General features: G+C 37.2%; 1 protein-coding gene across 3 annotated transcripts in view; it reads left to right on the top strand.

The window, feature by feature from the left end:
• The first annotated feature begins 7,763 nt into the window (after positions 1–7,763).
• The window catches only part of LOC106063479 (orexin/Hypocretin receptor type 1-like), a 176,255-nt gene continuing 165,015 nt past the window's right edge, over positions 7,764–19,003 (top strand). For all 3 annotated transcript variants that reach the window (XM_056028512.1, XM_056028515.1, XM_056028513.1), the window contains exon 1: positions 7,764–7,952. The gene's annotated coding sequence lies outside the window, so the exon portion shown is untranslated. The remainder of the gene's footprint in view (positions 7,953–19,003) is intronic.

Here is a 19,003-nt window from a genome sequence, read left to right as displayed (position 1 = left end):
TAATTTTTTGTGATTTTTGAAATGTTAATTTCTTGACACTTCGTGCATCTTGTAGACTTAAAGGTCTGTCTACATCAATTCTGATTCAGTGTCTAGACAGGGCCGGATTTATGGTAGGGCAGACGGGGCTAAAAGAGAGGGGCCCCCACAATAAAGATTTTTTTAAAATATCCAGATTTCGATGGGTTAGCTGCTTTGACGTTTTTTTTGACCATTTTTTTTTTACCTGTACTATATAAGTGTAGCTCCGGGTTTGTGCAGTGTGTGAACGAAAGGGTTTTACCCGCCGTACAGCTCAAATATATGTAGATGTTTTAAACTGAAATAGACATAATAAATGTTTGAAAAAGAGTATATTTCATTTACAAGCACAGTTCTCTATTTCTCTCACAAATACTATTATTAATTATTATTAATTATTATAAAATTCGTGTACTTTTATGAGAAAAAAATTAAACTTCTTGCCACTGGCGGATCCAGAACTTTGGAGTGGGGGGGGCGATTTTTTTCCAAACCCTAACCCTAACGCCCAATAAACCCTAACCCTATGCATAAACGTGCGTACAGCATATATATATATATATATATATATATATATATATATATATATATATTCGATATATGAGAATAAAATAAGACTGTTTCTCAATCTTCGGCGAAAAAAACAGAAAAAAAACAGTCTTTCTCTTGCAAGCTTGGGGGTCTGGGAGAGCGCTTTAAGCTTCTTCAGTGGGGTTCGGGGCGAAGCCCCGACGCCCAAAAGCGTTTTCTTGCATTTTTCTCTGCAGAAACGCATTCTTCTGACATCTACAGCTCATTATTTATCAGTGGGGTTCGGGGCGAAGCCCCGACGCCAAAAGCGTTTTCTTGCATTATTCACGGCTGAAACGCATTCTCCTGACATGTACAGCTCATTACCTATTAGTGGTGTTCGGGGCGAAGCCCCGACGCCAAAAGCGTTGTCTTGCATTTTTCACTGCAGAAACGCATCCTCCTGACATCTACAGCTCATTATTTATCAGTGGGATTCGGGGCGAAGCCCAGACGCCAAAAGCGTTTTCTTGTATTATTCACGGCTGAAACGCATTCTCCTGACATGTACAGCTCATTACCTATTAGTGGTGTTCGGGGCGAAGCCCCGACGCCAAAAGCGTTTTCTTGCATTTTTCACGGCTGGAACGCATTCTTCTGACATCTACAGCTTATTATTCATTCTATTATAAAGTGCCTTTTGAATAATGAGAAAAATATTCTAATATGAATTTATAGTCACTTAATACATTGCAAATAAAACCGATTTGTTCTTTGAAAAGATAAGATACCCCACATATTTAGATTAAGGTTTTGAGGATCGCCGCCGAAAACAAAAAATTCGATAAATAATATTCAATAAAATTCAAGCATACATTGTGAGTTATAGTCTTAAATTTATTTAACTAGAAAAATATGAGATAGAGTAAAGGTTGGAAAAAGTGGACTAGGAAAAGATTATTTGGCTTTTGAACTCATCTCAACGGTGACTGTTATATTGAAAAATTTCGTTCGAATTATAACTTTTCCAAAGCAAAGTCTTTCTTAAAATAGTTATGATAAATTCATGTGAAATTACACAAACTCTGTCTGGAAAGGGAAAGGGCGGTAAAATGAAAACGATTAATCCTCGCTCCTTTTTATAATTTCTGCTAATGATTGCATTTTGCATTAAAGAATAGGGGTTGGGCGACTCGATATAAGAATTTACTTTATAGCATATATAAATTATTAGTGACAGATTTTTTAAATTTTGTAATTTCTTACTATAATACAAAAAGAAAAAGTATTGATTTGTCCGATGGGGGGAAGGGGATTGCATGTATCGCACTTCCACCTGTTTATATTATATAGATATTCGACTAATTTTGTTCACATACTATGATTTCTCCATAAAAGTAGGACCGCCCCCCCCCCACTCAAAGGGTTTAGATGGGAAGGGCAGTGGAGGTATTCGCTCTTCCCCTTCCAATCGGCCAACAGGTGAACGACATAATATAAAGACCGGTTAAAATACCAATAACAAGTTTTAATCATATATATATCTAATTGATTCTATTAGAAAGCTGTGATTTCTACAAATAAATAAGACCGCCCCCCCACTCGAAAGATTATGGTGGGGGGGGGGGCGGATTGATGCCATCGCCCCCTCCCGACCCTACCAAATCGGCCAAAATACTAGAAGGGGGGGCGAAATAATCTAAAAATAGGTTGAAATATAAATAATTAGTATATATTATTAACATAAGTAATAAATTCGCATACAAATTGTGTGAATTCTATACTATAATTCGTCCGCCCCCCCCCTTCGGGGGGGGGGGGTCGCCGAGTGGGGGGGGGGGGGGCGATCGCCCCTACCGCCCCCCCCTGGATCCGCCAGTGCTTCTTGCATAGTTAATTTGAAAATTAAACGGTTCGCTTTCTGGAAAAAAAAAAAGCAGTCGTCGCACCAAAAGTTTGAAAGATCTCCAATAACATGATGTCGGATTGTCATGTGATCTTTTCTAGTATTTGTGATATAAACGGGAAGAGCTGTTAGACATACACGTAGACAGACAGACCACACGGGGCGCTAAAAAGTGGATATTTTATTAAAGCTTTTAAAAAAAATATAGGAGCCTCCACAAAACTCCAGTCTATAGGCTAAGTATTATTCTCTTACCCCTCTCTCTCTCTCTCTACTCTCTCTCTCTCTATATATATATATCTTCTCTCTCTCTCTATCTATCTATCTTCTCTCTCTCTCTCCTTCTCGTATAGTCTTTCTCTCTCTTTGTTTTCTCTTTCGTTCTTTCTCTTTTTCACGTATACTCTTTCGTTCTCTCGTTCTCTTCCTCTCTGTTCAGCTTTTTCAAACATTTTTTTTCTCTTTCCAATTTGTTTTTTTCTTTGTTTCAATTTTATTTTGTTCAGTTCCTAATTATCTTTTGGATGTGTCTGAGTTGGTTCTCTTGTTTCTCTACCCTCCCCTGCTCCTAATATACTTGTATGATTTCATCTGGCACGCGTTATTTACCTTTTCCCTCTGTCCTGGTGTGACATTTCCCTCTCTCTCTCTTATTCAGTTTGTCAAACATTGACCACGTAGATGTAAGTGATTAGCCTAATTGCCGGACATCGAAGGAGGCCAGAAAATCTGGCCATTCACAATCACATGCGAGTGTCTATTGAGCACGTGACCTGGGCCCATTGCGTCAAACAAAAAATAGTCCTTGACCTATAAACCTTGAAAGATGAGTGATCGCACGTTATGATTTAAACGTATAAAGATTAATTGATCTTTTAGAATAAATAAACACACACACACACACACATATATATATATGGCTCCTTCTGTCTCGGAAGACAATGGATGCGCCCAGATGAGTCACTGGCTTTGGTCTCTTCTTGAGACGGGGCAGAATCTGGAGGGACTGATCAAGCGGTAGAGTTTCCCATAGTTTGTGCATGAATTTGCATCTATCCTAGGGCTAGCTTCGGGGTCGGCAACCTGCGGCTCGCGAGCCACATTCGACTCTTTGAATGTGAAGCTGCGGCTCTTTAGTTCCAAACGCAAATATTATTTATTTTATCGAATCGTTTTTAAAAATAGTTCTGAACCTTTTAACGGAGATTAGGCGCCGATTCGATCTCTCAGCCATTTGTACTTGCTTTCCACCACACCCCCTCCCCCATTTCACGCGTCGTGACTGTTGTCAGTTCGTCGTTGGATGTTTCTATGTAGGTTTTAATTCGAATTGGCATCTTCACCTCGTGCTTTGACTGTGACGTATAGTTTGTTGTTTCAAGTATATGAGTTGACGAGAATTATCTTCTCAAAATTAGAATCAATCTACAATTAATGCTGATCTGGCAAGCTTTGCGTCACCACTAGAAATTACACAAAAACGCAAACTATTTACAGATGGTGATTATGTCCAAGACTGCTTCCTACGTGCATCTGAAGAACTGTTTCGTGATTTCAAAAACAAACCAGAAATCTAGAATAAAAAAAACAAGGTTATAAAGACTGTGTGGAAACACAAACTGAAAATCGGCCCACGAAGAGGTCTACCCAGGCAGGTAAAAAGGCAAGTTTCAATATTATCAGAATGAAATTCTATCAAAGGCAAAAGACAGAGAAGAATTGGAAAAAGAAGGTTGACAGATCCTGTGTGGTGCCCCAAAGGTCCAGCAAACCAAGTGAATGTGAAGTTAAATGTGAACCTGGCCTAACTGATTTCTTATAATAAGTGTCCAATTGTTTTTAAAGGTACAAATTCCTTTAGTTTTGTGTTCCATGGTTCTGTAGACACCTTGTAGTTCACGCGATAATATGAAAAATTACTTATCAATTGTTGTTTTAAATTATGTCCAACTTATTTGCATAATAAATAGATTTTTTCTCTTTTAAAAAAATGAACATTTTTTTTGTAAATCTATTATTTAAGAACTTACAGAACTTAGCAAAACAATTGTAAAAAATTATATTTTTTGATCAAAAATCTAAAACAAGTTGCATAAATGTGTTAAAAAATGATAAGTTGCTATATCTCTTACTAAAAGCCTTCAGTGTTTATTACTATAAATAGTGAATAGTTGTAAAAATGGTTTATTTTTATGAAGAAAAAAACTGCTTGTATAATTGATTTAAAAAACTAGATTTTTCGTTTTCAGAAAAGAAAAAAGTAGCCGTTGCATCAGAACTTTGAATGATCTAAAATATCATGATGTCCGATTTTCACTATCTCTTCTAGTTTCTGAGATTTAAACGGGACGGACTGACAGACAGGCCACACAAAACTAATAGCGTCTTTTCCCCTTTCGGGGGCGCTAAAAATATCAAAGATGAATTTCTTGATAGATTTGAGCAGTTCAAAACCAACAAAATAATTTTAGCATTCCTAGTACACCATCTCAACACAAATAGTATCGAAATCCACATTGATCCATTTGGAATTATTTTAGATCTCTAGAAATGCAATTGATCGATTTAAAAGGTAAAAAATTTACAGAAAAGCAAGTTCGAGGTCCAGAAATGTACGTAACGCAGCAAAAGGGGACAGCTTTAAAAGTAATGCTGCGAGTTGATTCGGCGCATGGAATAGTCTTCCAGATTTCTACAGTTAGGTGAATATGTTGGCATTTGGAGTGATGACTAATTGATCGACATCTTCGTGCGAGCCTTTGTTCTCTTGCAGGAATAGAATTAAAGGTAAAAGAAGAAGCCGACGAACAATTGAAAATTGAGAGTCGTGTTTGAAACTAAAAATAAGTTATGAGCCAAATGTATTCAAACTTTCTAAAACCAAAGCCATCGCTCCCATTGAATTGGTTTCCTCATTGTTCGTTATTGAAGTACTGGTCGTTGTCATTAGTAAATGTTGAACTCCTATAGTTGTTACCGAATGAAAAATAATTTCCTAATAAGGATATAGGCCTATATATATTACCTGTCTAATTTGTTGTGAAAAACACTACATACATGAAATAGTTTTTTTTTTTCATTTTTAAAAAACTCATTGTATGAGAACTATTTATAGTTGTCAAGAAAAAACTTTGTGGCTCTTTAAAAACTTCGAAAATTTTGTAAATTGTAAATTTTGGCTCTTCCGACTTAAAAGGTTGTCGACCCCTGGCCTAGCTTACAGGGCAGCTTTCTTTTTTCTTTCTCTTGACTGAGGTAGCTTCGTTTCTTTTGCTCTCGGCGAAGTTCGTACCAGCAGTAGGCTCCCCTACATACCAGTGGCTCTCATGTCTCGCTTGCAGACATCTGTGTAGGTTAGTCTTGGGCGGCACTTGGGTCTGACTCCCTCCACAAGCTCAGCGTATAGGATGTCTTTAAGGATTCTTCCATCTGGCATGCGAGTGACATGACCGAGCCAGCGTAGTCTTGTCTGTGTCAGAAGAGAATAGTTGCTGTGCATGTTGGCCCGTTTCAAAACGCATTGGTTGGAGACATGATCCCTCCAGGAGATGTACAGTATGCGTCGCAGGCAGCGTAAGTAAAAGCTGTTTAATCTATGCTCTTGACGCATGTAAGTTGAGTAGCTCTCACTGTCATAAAGAAGTGTGCCCAGAACGCAGATATTGTTGACCAAGATTTTTGTTGCCGTAGTTATTTCCCACACGCACTTGGAGAGTTTTGCTATTGCTGCAGAAGCCTTTCCTATTCTTTTTGTCAACTCCTTGTCTAAATCTAGGTTGCTTGCTATTGTTGTTCCCAAGTAGGTGAATTCCTGCATCACTGTAAGTGTGTGATTTCCATTATGTATCACCTGTATTTCTGCGACATCTTGTGCCAGGATTTCGGTCTTGGAGAGGCTTATTGTAAAGGTCAGCTGCCAGACCACAAGCCTCTCTATGGACTCACAAGCCTCTCTATGGACTCGCAAGCCTCTCTATGGACTCACAAGCCTCTCTATGGACTCACAAGCCTCTCTATGGACTCGCAAGCCTCTCTATGGACTCACAAGTCTCTCTATGGATTCACAAGCCTCTCTATGGACTCACAAGCCTCTCTATGGACTCACAAGCCTCTCTATGGACTCACAAGCCTCTCTATGGACTCACAAGCCTCTCTATGGACTCACAAGCCTCTCTATGGACTCACAAGCCTCTCTATGGACTCACAAGCCTCTCTATGGACTCACAAGCCTCTCTATGGACTCACAAGCCTCTCTATGGACTCACAAGCCTCTCTATGGACTCACAAGCCTCTCTATGGACTCACAAGCCTCTCTATGGACTCACAAGCCTCTCTATGGACTCACAAGCCTCTCTATGGACTCACAAGCCTCTCTATGGACTCACAAGCCTCTCTGTGGACTCACAAGCCTCTCTATGGAAGAAATCATTGTCTCCACTTTCTGTCCAAATCTACACAATTCTTGGTTATGAATTTTATTATTAAAAAAAAAAAATACACATGTCACTTTGCAATCTCTCTTTTACACAATCATACAATCACTCTTATACTTAAGTATACATTCATTCACTCTTAAACAGGGCCTGCAACCTTTTTGGCCGCAATGGTCCCCACACTTTCATAGGACCCGCACTAATTCTAGGTGTAAATTATTAAATGAAACCATTATAACTTAGAACCGATTTCCCGCCGTCTCCTGATTGTCCAGGAGCTCTTGGACATCTCATGAAAATGCAAAGTATACGAAAAGTCCTGAGGATTATCTGAAATTATTAAAATCTCCAGAAAATGCATAAAAATCTTTAAAATAGACACACTAGTCGTTTAGGGGTGTCATTCAATAAAGAAGACGCCAATACTCGCGTGATCAAAAGAAAACGGCATTGTCAGCTTTCATTTAATAAAATGTAATGCAAAGACGAATTTATATTCAAATAAAAAATCTTAATTTTTCACTTATTATTCTTTTCAGAACCTTGACTGGGTCCAGTCCATTTCACATAGGGCCCGCAAATATTAGGGCCGGCCCTGCTCATAGACTTGCTTCTTTGCAAATCATACGATATTTCGAATTTTATCCAAACTTCAATCATAAAATCCTTTCTATTTTCAATCATGCAGTTTACCTACTAGAATAACTTATTCTCTCATTTCTAAACTCCAATCTTACACTCTCTTCTTTCCTCTCTCATGCACTCTCTTCTTTAATTCCCTCACTCTCCTGAATTCCTCTCCTCACTGCCCCACCCCACTGTGCTAATAGATGTTGGCAGCACGCAGCGCGCGACCAGAGACCGTAGCGCAGTTATCTCCCCTTCTCTCTGTAGTTCTTGCTTCTTAGAGTTGTCTCCTCAGTGATTCTAGTGTACAAACAATTCTTTCTCTCTACAACGTTACACAAACTTTGTTCCTGAACAAAAAAAAGTTTGTATTTTCTAACTGAACTGTACATTTTGTGATTCCTGAGAGTGGAGAAATACACTGACCTAGAGATCTAGTCTTTAAAATCGTAGACGTAAGTCAGATATATTCTTTTTTCTTTGTAAGACTTTATCTGTCGGCCGTATCCGGTTGTGTAATTTCTGGAAAGCGGCGTTTCTCAAACTGTAGGGTGTGCCCAGCTAGGGCGACGCGAAATTCGGATGAAAAAACAAAATTAAGATGACCTTGATAAGATGTTTACCGTTTTTAAAGAGAGACATTAGATAAGGTCTTGGTGAAAGTGTTTCTTGAAGTGTCCGGATGTTGGACATTCTCACGACTGTCGTAAATCTTTTATGTTGACGACATGTGTGTGACACAAAAACGTCTTACTGAAACAGAAAGATGCGCTAACGACAATAAACGTCTTACTGAAACAGAAAGATGCGCTAACGACAATAAACGTCTTACTGAAACAGAAAGATGCGCTAACGACAATAAACGTCTTACTGAAACAGAAAGATGCGCTAACGACAATAAACGTCTTACTGAAACAGAAAGATGCGCTAACGACAATAAACGTCTTACTGAAACAGAAAGATGCGCTAACGACAATAAACGTCTTACTGAAACAGAAAGATGCGCTAACGACAATAAACGTCTTACTGAAACAGAAAGATGCGCTAACGACAATAAACGTCTTACTGAAACAGAAAGATGCGCTAACGACAATAAACGTCTTACTGAAACAGAAAGATGCGCTAACGACAATAAACGTCTTACTGAAACAGAAAGATGCGCTAACGACAATAAACGTCTTACTGAAACAGAAAGATGCGCTAACGACAATAAACGTCTTACTGAAACAGAAAGATGCGCTAACGACAATAAACGTCTTACTGAAACAGAAAGATGCGCTAACGACAATAACGCCCATGACAGACGTACGTACGTCATATACACCTCGAAAGTTAACCGCTGCCTCTTTCTTTAAGAAAATTCATATGACCTGCGACTTTTTTTTTACTAGGATGAATGGTGCACTCTAGATAGTACGAACATCTCAGCTTGTAATAAAACAGTTCAAACCTTTTTAGTTGAACCTTTTTTGACATGCGCATTTCTGAGACGTGGACTCAAGGAGAAAGAAATTCTAAATCTCAGAACGCAGGAGAGCGCTAGGCGCTGGGGGAGCATACAATGTTCTCCATGTCCCTTGGTTTAAGAGAGAATCTTGTCTCCTCAATACTATCTGGGGAATCAAACCTTTACTATCTGGGGAATCAAACCTTTTACTATCTGGGCAATCAAACCTTTACTATCTGGGGAATCAAACCTTTACTATCTGGGCAATCAAACCTTTACTATCTGGGCAATCAAACCTTTACTATCTGGGGAATCAAACCTTTACTATCTGGGGAATCAAACCTTTACTATCTGGGGAATCAAACCTTTACTATCTGGGGAATCAAACCTTTACTATCTGGGCAATCAACCTTTTTCTAGTATACAAAACACAATGTACAAATTATCTACGAAACACTATTTCCGAAAAAACAACAACTAAATCAACCAGCTTTAATGTTTGATTTATTACGTACATTTGGATTCCACCCACTTCCACATATACATATAGTGTTTTAATTATATGTTTTTATGCTTTTTAACAAAAAATTCATTACATTCTTAAGATCCTCTATTAACCAACTAATTAATGCTTCAAAAAAACATTTGAGGTTTTGTAAGTTAAGTTTTTGTTTCAAATATTAAAACATTCAAAATGTTTTTGAGAATTTTTTTTCCTGTGTGTTTGATAATTTGTATTGATACTAACTCCACTTGTAAAGTAAATGTTTACTGGCTACTTACAAGAAGTCAAAACGCTTGAAAATTGAGTCCAACTCCGACATTTCTGTACAGCTATTGTGTCGACGCTTCTCCCGAAACATTGTGTACAGTGTCAGCACTGTGCTGTGTTTAGCCAGAGACAGGAGAGACATCGTGGGGGGGGGGGGGGGGGGGGAGAACGTCAAGACCTATGCTGCTAGTGCTCACAATCTGATCAAAAACATTTTAACATTCGGTCTTTTAAGACATGTATTTGTTGTGGTGAAGTGCTCGCTTGAGTGTCATTTAGACATTGGCTATCGAACTGAGGGGAAACTAAAATGATTGATTCGTGATTCGAAACAAAACAAACCATCTCTCGATTACTCTTCCTCCCACCATGCCAACGATTCATTATGACCTAACTCCACTGAAACATGCTCAGTCTGGATACCCGCTATGCAAAGTAATAGAATACAAAACTTCAAAAATATGATTTGAATAATTCAGTCTGGATTAAATCCAGGGGACATAACTGTAGAAAATATCTCTTAAATGTAAATGATTCTTTGCATAATTTCCATACAGGCTGCAGTGAATTCTTTGCAATGAGTAAATACATTTGATATCTCACAGATAAACAAGATTGTTTTGCACGAACATGTTTTTGTAACGCTGATCTGATATCAAGTCTGTCTGTCTGTCTGGTGAAAAGTTTGTAAACGTTATGTCTCCGACACACAATCTCGGATCAACAGAACTTTTGCTCACTTATTTCTCTAACCTGACAATACAAGAGTCAATTTAAAAAATCATTTCATTAGATAATTAACTATTGGTAATTGTTTATTTTGTTCGGTATCTTGAACAAAGGAAAGAATTTGTACTTGGCTGAACTAGTCCACTTTATAGGTCGCCGCTTTAAAGTAACTTTGTAATAAACAATAGATAACTATACCATCTTCTATTCTAGCTCCTGCTTCAATGCATGCGAGTTATATGACAATAAAGCTTTGCAATTATTCATCTTTCATCTCATTAAAGATTAAACACTCTCGGGCCTGGGTAGAAGTATCTTTTATTTCAAAGAATCATTTCTCAAAATAGGGAATAGAACAAAACATTTACAATAATGTTATAGAGTTACAAGTGTAAGTCACTGATTAACATGCATGACTAGACTGAAAAACAATAAATAAAAAGGACGTAATTATCTTCTCTTCTGAAGTAGCGTCTGTAATTTAATGAGCCACGAAGGGGACCAAGACCAGGCGTTATACTTAGGTTTCATGTTCAATGTTAATCTAAAACTTAGGTTTCATGTTCAATGTTAATCTAAAACTTAGGTTTCATGTTCAATGTTAATCTAAAACTTAGGTTTCATGTTCAATGTTAATCTAAAACTTAGGTTTCATGTTCAATGTTAATCTAAAACTTAGGTTTCATGTTCAATGTTAATCTAAAACTTAGGTTTCACGTTCAATGTTAATCTAAAACTTAGGTTTCATGTTCAATGTTAATCTAAAACTTAGGTTTCATGTTTAATGTTAATCTAAAACTTAGGTTTCATGTTCAATGTTAATCTAAAACTTAGGTTTCATGTTCAATGTTAATCTAAAACTTAGGTTTCATGTTCAATGTTAATCTAAAACTTAGGTTTCATGTTCAATGTTAATCTAAAACTTAGGTTTCATGTTCAATTTTAATCTAAAACTTAGGTTTCATGTTAAATTTTTATCTAAAACATAGGTTCCATGTGGAATTTTAATCTAAAACTTATATGGAAATTTGATCTTGGTCTAGCTTCCTGCACACTGAAGTTTCTGGACATGACATGATAAGATGTGGGGCGGGGGGGGGGTCCTTTATAAGTCCTGATGTTTTATGTTAGTGCCTAACATGGAGGGTTCAACTGAGTCAACTAATGAAGAAGTATAAAGATCTAAATTGTGAAACTACATCTTGAGCTTAAAATCATTATTCACAAGAAACTGACTCGGATAATTGTTTGTGAGGGCCCTCAAGAAATTAGGGGCTCTTAGCTAAAGCTGGTGTAGCTCATACGTCAATTAGAAGTTCTAATCTTTGTCTAGCTCATACGTCAATTAGAAGTTCTAATCTTTGTCTAGCTCATACGTCAATTAGAAGTTCTAATTTTTGTCTAGTTTATACGTCAATCAGAAGTTCTAATCTTTGTCTAGTTTTCAAACTTTAAATCGTTCAATCCACTTCGATCTTTTCACACTGGATCAATGGAAACCTGTCGCCATTGTGGCGGAAATGACATTCTCAATGAATTCTTGTTGTGCAGCTGGTCATCGAGCAGAAAGAGATCAATATATTTTTCCAAAGGTTAATGTGAGAATGACTTGTGACTGTGACTGGCCAGATCGATGGGCAGCCAATGTTTGGACACTACAAGATCCCAGCGGAAATACAACTTCTAAACTTTTGTTTATTTACTTTACTGCCAGAAACCTAAAAGTTTCAAGTTTGAGTATCAAGCCGCGCAGTGACCTGACTGATTGGAACAATAGTTCTCCAGGTGTACACGTATGAAGGTAGTTGTAGTCTATCCAACTCTGTGATTAGCAGCTTGGAGAGACACAGAGATCTAGACACAGACAGAAAGAGAGAAAATGTTGGTAGTTAATACAAAAATGACTTTTAGTTTGTTTAGACACTTCCAAGAATGAAAACAAAAAGCTGAACCGAGTCCCCGGCTGTTGATTAAAACGTATCGCCTTTCTTCGTGACTTCAATGTTACTTGAAATTGAATGCGGCGACGTCTCTTTAATTTATACAAAGTTGATACAAAGTTGACAGTGAAATTTATTTATACAGTTTACAGTAAAATGTATTAATACAAAGTTTACTGTAAAATGTATTTATAGAAAGTTTACAGTAAAATGTATTTTTACAAAGTTTACAGTGAAATGTATTTATACAAAGTTTACAATGAAATGTATTTATACAAAGTTTTGAAACAGTGAAATGTATTTGTACAAAGTTTACAGTGAAATTTACAAAATTAGCGAAACTGCCCTTATAAAAGAGAAACAAAACAAAAATAGTTCAATAGTCCACATAGACTAAGTGTTATGTGTAACGTAGTTTTTTCGACCAAACTGTGTGGAGAAGACATTTCAGCACATTTAGCTGGGTGTTTTTTTTTTTCGCGGGGTGGGGGGGGGGAGGTTTCGTCAATCCCATTAGCGGTCAGGAAACTCAAAACCGTCTAAACAGAGCCCAGAGATCCATTTTGACATAAGTAACATGTTTAATAAGAATAACACTTATCATTGATGATTGTGCTGGTTCGACCATGCTAAAAGTATACATTTTAATACACCTCAGCTTAAGATAGTTTAAATAAAAATTGAAAATAACAATTAACATTAATCCATTCCTTTTGATTTGCTAATTGTTTTTGGGTAATGGTCGTAATGTTCATTTATTTGAACCAATCACCATCTAGAACTTTGGTTGAAACAAAATATTTAAGTTTTACGAAGACAATAACCGAAACAAATAATTATAAAGACATAAGCTAGTGGCGACAAATCATGCGTCAGCGGAAGTGCCTAGATCTAGTAACAGTAATCTTGTTGTTGACACCCTACAGGTGCTTGCTATCAAGAGTTGGTTCCTTACAATGAAGAAACAAACGCAGCTTGAAGGCCTTACGTTAATGACGTGTTTGACATTTTGGACTTTGCCAGACATGTAAACTTGCTGCACATGACTACATTGCAGTGATACAACAGTATGGATGCAACAATATTTAAGTAGAATAAAGACAAAATGTCCTACAACAGAGATGTATGGATGCAACAATATCTACCTAGAATAAAGTCAAAATGTCCTACAACAGAGATGTATGGATGCAACAATATCTACCTAGAATAAAGACAAAATGTCCTACAACAGAGATGTATGGATGCAACAATATCTAAGTAGAATAAAGACAAAATGTCCTACAACAGTGATGTATGGATGCAACAATATCTACCTAGAATAAAGACAAAATGTCCTACAACAGAGATGTATGGATGCAACAATATCTAAGTAGAATAAAGACAAAATGTCCTACAACAGAGATGTATGGATGCAACAATATCTACCTAGAATAAAGTCAAAATGTCCTACAACAGAGATGTATGGATGCAACAATATCTAACTAGAATAAAGTCAAAATGTCCTACAACAGTGATGTATGGATGCAACAATATCTACCTAGAATAAAGTCAAAATGTCCTACAACAGAGATGTATGGATGCAACAATATCTAACTAGAATAAAGACAAAATGTCCTACAACAGTGATGTATGGATGCAACAATATCTAACTAGAATAAAGACAAAATGTCCTACAACAGAGATGTATGGATGCAACAATATCTAACTAGAATAAAGACAAAATGTCCTACAACAGTGATGTATGGATGCAACAATATCTACCTAGAATAAAGACAAAATGTCCTACAACAGTGATGTACGGATGCAACAATATCTAAGTAGAATAAAGACAAAATGTCCTACAACAGAGATGTATGGATGCAACAATATCTAACTAGAATAAAGTCAAAATGTCCTACAACAGTGATGTATGGATGCAACAATATCTAAGTAGAATAAAGACAAAATACCCAAGATAGGCATACAAAAATATTAAAATTAAAAACTTACTATTCAAAGCTAAATAGAAATTATACCTTGTTCTAAAATGAAATGCTTTTTGAAAATCGAAATGGAGCTTTGAAAATCAGATTCTGTACTCGAGCTATGAATAGGCCTATAAATTACTAAATCTCGTCAAAATCTCGCCAAAATCTCGTCTGATCTCGACATTTGAAACGATCCATTACATTTCAAAGCGATTCTCTATAAATCTTTTCATCTAGCAGATTAACTGGTTCTGATGCGATTAAAAGCAAGCGATAAACTCCTGAGATTATCTAAAGGCGTTATGCAACTCGAGATTTAATGCACGTGAAGGAACGAGATTATCTCCAGACGATAAGCAACGCAAGATTTGATCCACGTGGTAGACAGCACGAGATTTGAGGCACGTGAATAGCCCACAGTCCATATAAGACAAAGCGCACGTGAGCAAACAGCCCTCACGTTTTGAGACAAAAGATCATTACAATATCAATGCCAGCGGTCAATTTAAATCTTGGAGGCAATTATCACTCCCAACCTCTCATTTCCTCGAAACGTTTTTAAATGATGGACTTCCTATATTTAATAAGGTTAGAACAAACTAGATCTAGATGCTTTAAAGGTCAAGACAATACAATACTAGATTGTTAAAAAACAAGTCAATGTGTTGATATCAATGCCTACTTATAAAGCTGATGGCGGTTTACATTTTCTCATTCTGCTTATTTCTTTACAAACTCTTGAATCCTGACTTCTTCAATACAATGTCAATTTAAGATTTTTGAATATTTTTTTAAAATTTCAAATGATAGGCTTAAGATTAATTATAATTAACAATAATTAACATGAATCCATTCCTGTTTGATTTGTTAATTGTAATTAATGTAATGTTCATTTCATCTAAGTCGTCTTTAAGCAAAACTTTCTTTAAAACAGGAAGAGCCTCGAGTTGTAATCTCCTGACTTCCTCTTAAGACTTCAGTCCTCCCTCGACGTTCGGTGGTTAGTGCGTGCTATGGAGCGTGTTGTGGGCTAATCTAATCTGACTTCATGTTGTGCAATTATTACTTTAACATTAGCCACAGAACATTACAAAATAGATATACTTGATAACAACATTCAGTTCTATAAAATGAGACTTTATTAACCACTGGGAAATCCGTCCAGTCTTTCTAAAAAGTCGCTATAACCAACTACTATTCAATTACTATTCAAAACAGCCTACTTCTAACATAACGCCATGTTGGTCTCTTGTTCGCCTAAGTCTACTACGTCATTAGTCTGTCTTACTACGTCATTACTTTTACCGTTGCTAAAACTATACACAATATATTTATCTAACAAAACTAACCTACTCTCTAAACTAGTACATTACAGCGTGTGTTTATATGGTGACGGTGGGAAGAGGTTAGCAATTGGTTGTGAATGATGCAACAAAGGTGGCATTGTTGTCATTTGGTCCTAGTTAGAACAGACGACTCCAGAACGTGACACTGAAAGGTTGTGAGCTAAATTTTGTTAAGAAATATTATTTATATAACTTATTTTGCATTTTGATTTTGCACTATCTGATTTTTTAAAACGCCTCTAGTCTACCCAACTTGAGGTCGTTAACCGTCGGCCATAGGAAGAATAAACTTAACCATCATTTGGACACATCAGACACACACAGTTGGACACATTAGAGAATGACTGTTCCACATGCCAGATAATGACAGCTCCACACAGTCGAATGTTAAGATGTGTTTATGTACCAAATGTGTGTTTATGTACCAAATGTGTGTTTATGTACCAAATGTGTGTTTATGTACCAAATGTGTGTTTATGATCAAATGTTCCGTTTATCTAGACTCTTTTTTCTTTTTTAATAGCTTAAAAAATTATGATTTATATAAAGATAGATTCGAGGTGTTGAAACTTGAATATAGATTTTCTTGGGAGTTCAACCAGCACTAGAGAAAACCATTTCAAACTACTTGAAAGAGAAAACAGCTATGTGGCATCCTTTCAGCAATTAATTCAATCTTAGGGCATATAGGGAAGGCGAGAGGCAAAGAGAGAGAGAGAGAGAGAGAGAGTCGGGGAGAGAGAGAGAGAGTCGGAGAGATTAAGAAAAATGAATAAGAAACAAAAAGATGTGTACAAAATGGAGATGAAGATTTGTTCTAAAAGTACAGAAGCTATTTGGGTCCCGTCATTTCCTTGAAGTAAATCTCGGGCTATGTAACAGCTTGGAAAGGATTCCAAACAACCAGGTCTGGAGTAATGAGAAATGATCCCTAGAAGAAACATTCAGGTCTGTAACCTAAATAACAGGTTACCTGACCTAATCATAGTCAAAATAACAAAATATTTTAGTTTGTAATAGTATTGTAATGGTATTGTAATAGTATTGTAATAGTATTGTAATAGTATTGTAATAGTATTGTAATAGTATTCTAATAGTATTGTAATAGTATTGTAATAGTCATCCCTCCCATCAATCCAAACGTGGCTTTCATTTAAAAAAAAAGGTTTAGAGAAACATTTTGTAAGGGTTGAATCCTTGCTCTTCGTTGCTGGAGGCTGTCGTGCTTGTAAGACTTGATTTAATCTGGTCTTAATTGGCTCTTTAACAGTAGCAAAGACAGACACCATTTCAAGGCTGATTTTTTTTCTATGGTAACTAGTACTTAAGACCTGTCGTATTGGGTCATGAGACCTGTTGATACACGTCTTGACGTCATGTTGATACAGGTCTTCAGTGATTCCACTGAGTAATTACAGCCACGAAGACATTGATTCTTCATCGAATTCTCTGTGTTTTGTATGTGACAAACTGATCATAGACTTAGGAGGACATTGTCATTAATGAACATTGTTTGTTAATAGACATTACATAATGCTAAGTTTTAACGGCCAAAGTGACGTGTTTTTTTTTTTTTTACATTACTTCTATTGAAGTCAGAACTTCCTGGAACCTGGACGAGCTGAGCTCTAACGAGTTTCCTAGAAATGTAACAATACTTTTATTAAAGTCAGAACTTGGACGCTCTAAGTCTAGTCTAGAATTAGATCTAAGTCTAGATCTAGATATACACTTAGATCTAATTCTAGATCTAGAATCTTGATATAGAATCTACTATATCTCAACTAGAACTCGTATGAATGTACACGTTTAATCTTAAAACTACTAGAGACCTAGGCAAATGTTATAATCATGAATAACTAACTAGACGTTAGGAACACTTTGCGCACCGCCTTCAATCAAAGTCTAAACTCCAGATCTATAGGCCTAGCACCGCCTTCATTCAAAGTCTAAAGTCCAGATCTATAGGCCTAGCACCGCCTTCATTCAAAGTCTAAAGTCCAGATCTATAGGCCTAGCACCGCCTTCATTCAAAGTCTAAAGTCCAGATCTACAGGCCTAGCACCGCCTTCATTCAAAGTCTAAAGTCCAGATCTATAGGCCTAGCACCGCCTTCATTCAAAGTCTAAAGTCCAGATCTATAGGCCTAGCACCGCCTTCATTCAAAGTCTAAACTCCAGATCTACAGGCCTAGCACCGCCTTCATTCAAAGTCTAAAGTCCAGATCTATAGGCCTAGCACCGCCTTCATTCAAAGTCTAAAGTCCAGATCTATAGGCCTAGCACCGCCTTCATTTAAAGTCTAAACTCCAGATCTATAGGCCTAGCACCGCCTTCATTCAAAGTCTAAAGTCCAGATCTATAGGCCTAGCACCGCCTTCATTCAAAGTCTAAAGTCCAGATCTATAGGCCTAGCACCGCCTTCATTCAAAGTCTAAAGTCCAGATCTATAGGCCTAGCACCGCCTTCATTCAAAGTCTAAAGTCCAGATCTATAGGCCTAGCACCGCCTTCATTCAAAGTCTAAAGTCCAGATCTATAGGCCTAGCACCGCCTTCATTCAAAGTCTAAAGTCCAGATCTATAGGCCTAGCACCGCCTTCATTTAAAGTCTAAACTCCAGATCTATAGGCCTAGCACCGCCTTCATTCAAAGTCTAAAGTCCAGATCTATAGGCCTAGCACCGCCTTCATTCAAAGTCTAAAGTCCAGATCTATAGGCCTAGCACCGCCTTCATTCAAAGTCTAAAGTCCAGATCTATAGGCCTAGCACCGCCTTCATTCAAAGTCTAAAGTGCAGATCTATAGGCCTAGCACCGCCTTCATTCAAAGTCTAAAGTGCAGATCTATAGGCCTAGCACCGCCTTCATTCAAAGTCTAAAGTCCAGATCTATAGGCCTAGCACCGCCTTCATTCAAAGTCTAAAGTCCAGATCTATAGGCCTAGCACCGCCTTCATTCAAAATCTAAAGTCCAGATCTATAGGCCTAGCACCGCCTTCATTCAAAGTCTAAAGTCCAGATCTACAGGCCTAGCACCGCCTTCATTCAAAGTCTAAAGTCCAGATCTATAGGGCTAGCACCGCCTTCATTCAAAGTCTAAAGTCCAGATCTATAGGCCTAGCACCGCCTTCATTCAAAGTCTAAAGTCCAGATCTATAGGCCTAGCACCGCCTTCATTCAAAGTCTAAAGTCCAGATCTATAGGCCTAGCACCGCCTTCATTCAAAGTCTAAAGTCCAGATCTATAGGCCTAGCACCGCCTTCATTCAAAGTCTAAAGTCCAGATCTATAGGCCTAGCACCGCCTTCA

The sequence above is a fragment of the Biomphalaria glabrata genome, chromosome 5 (genome assembly GCF_947242115.1).
Source record: "Biomphalaria glabrata chromosome 5, xgBioGlab47.1, whole genome shotgun sequence".
Taxonomy (NCBI): domain Eukaryota; kingdom Metazoa; phylum Mollusca; class Gastropoda; family Planorbidae; genus Biomphalaria; species Biomphalaria glabrata.
The sequence above is the reverse complement of the archived record's forward strand: the minus strand, read 5'-3'. Positions and strand labels throughout refer to the sequence as shown.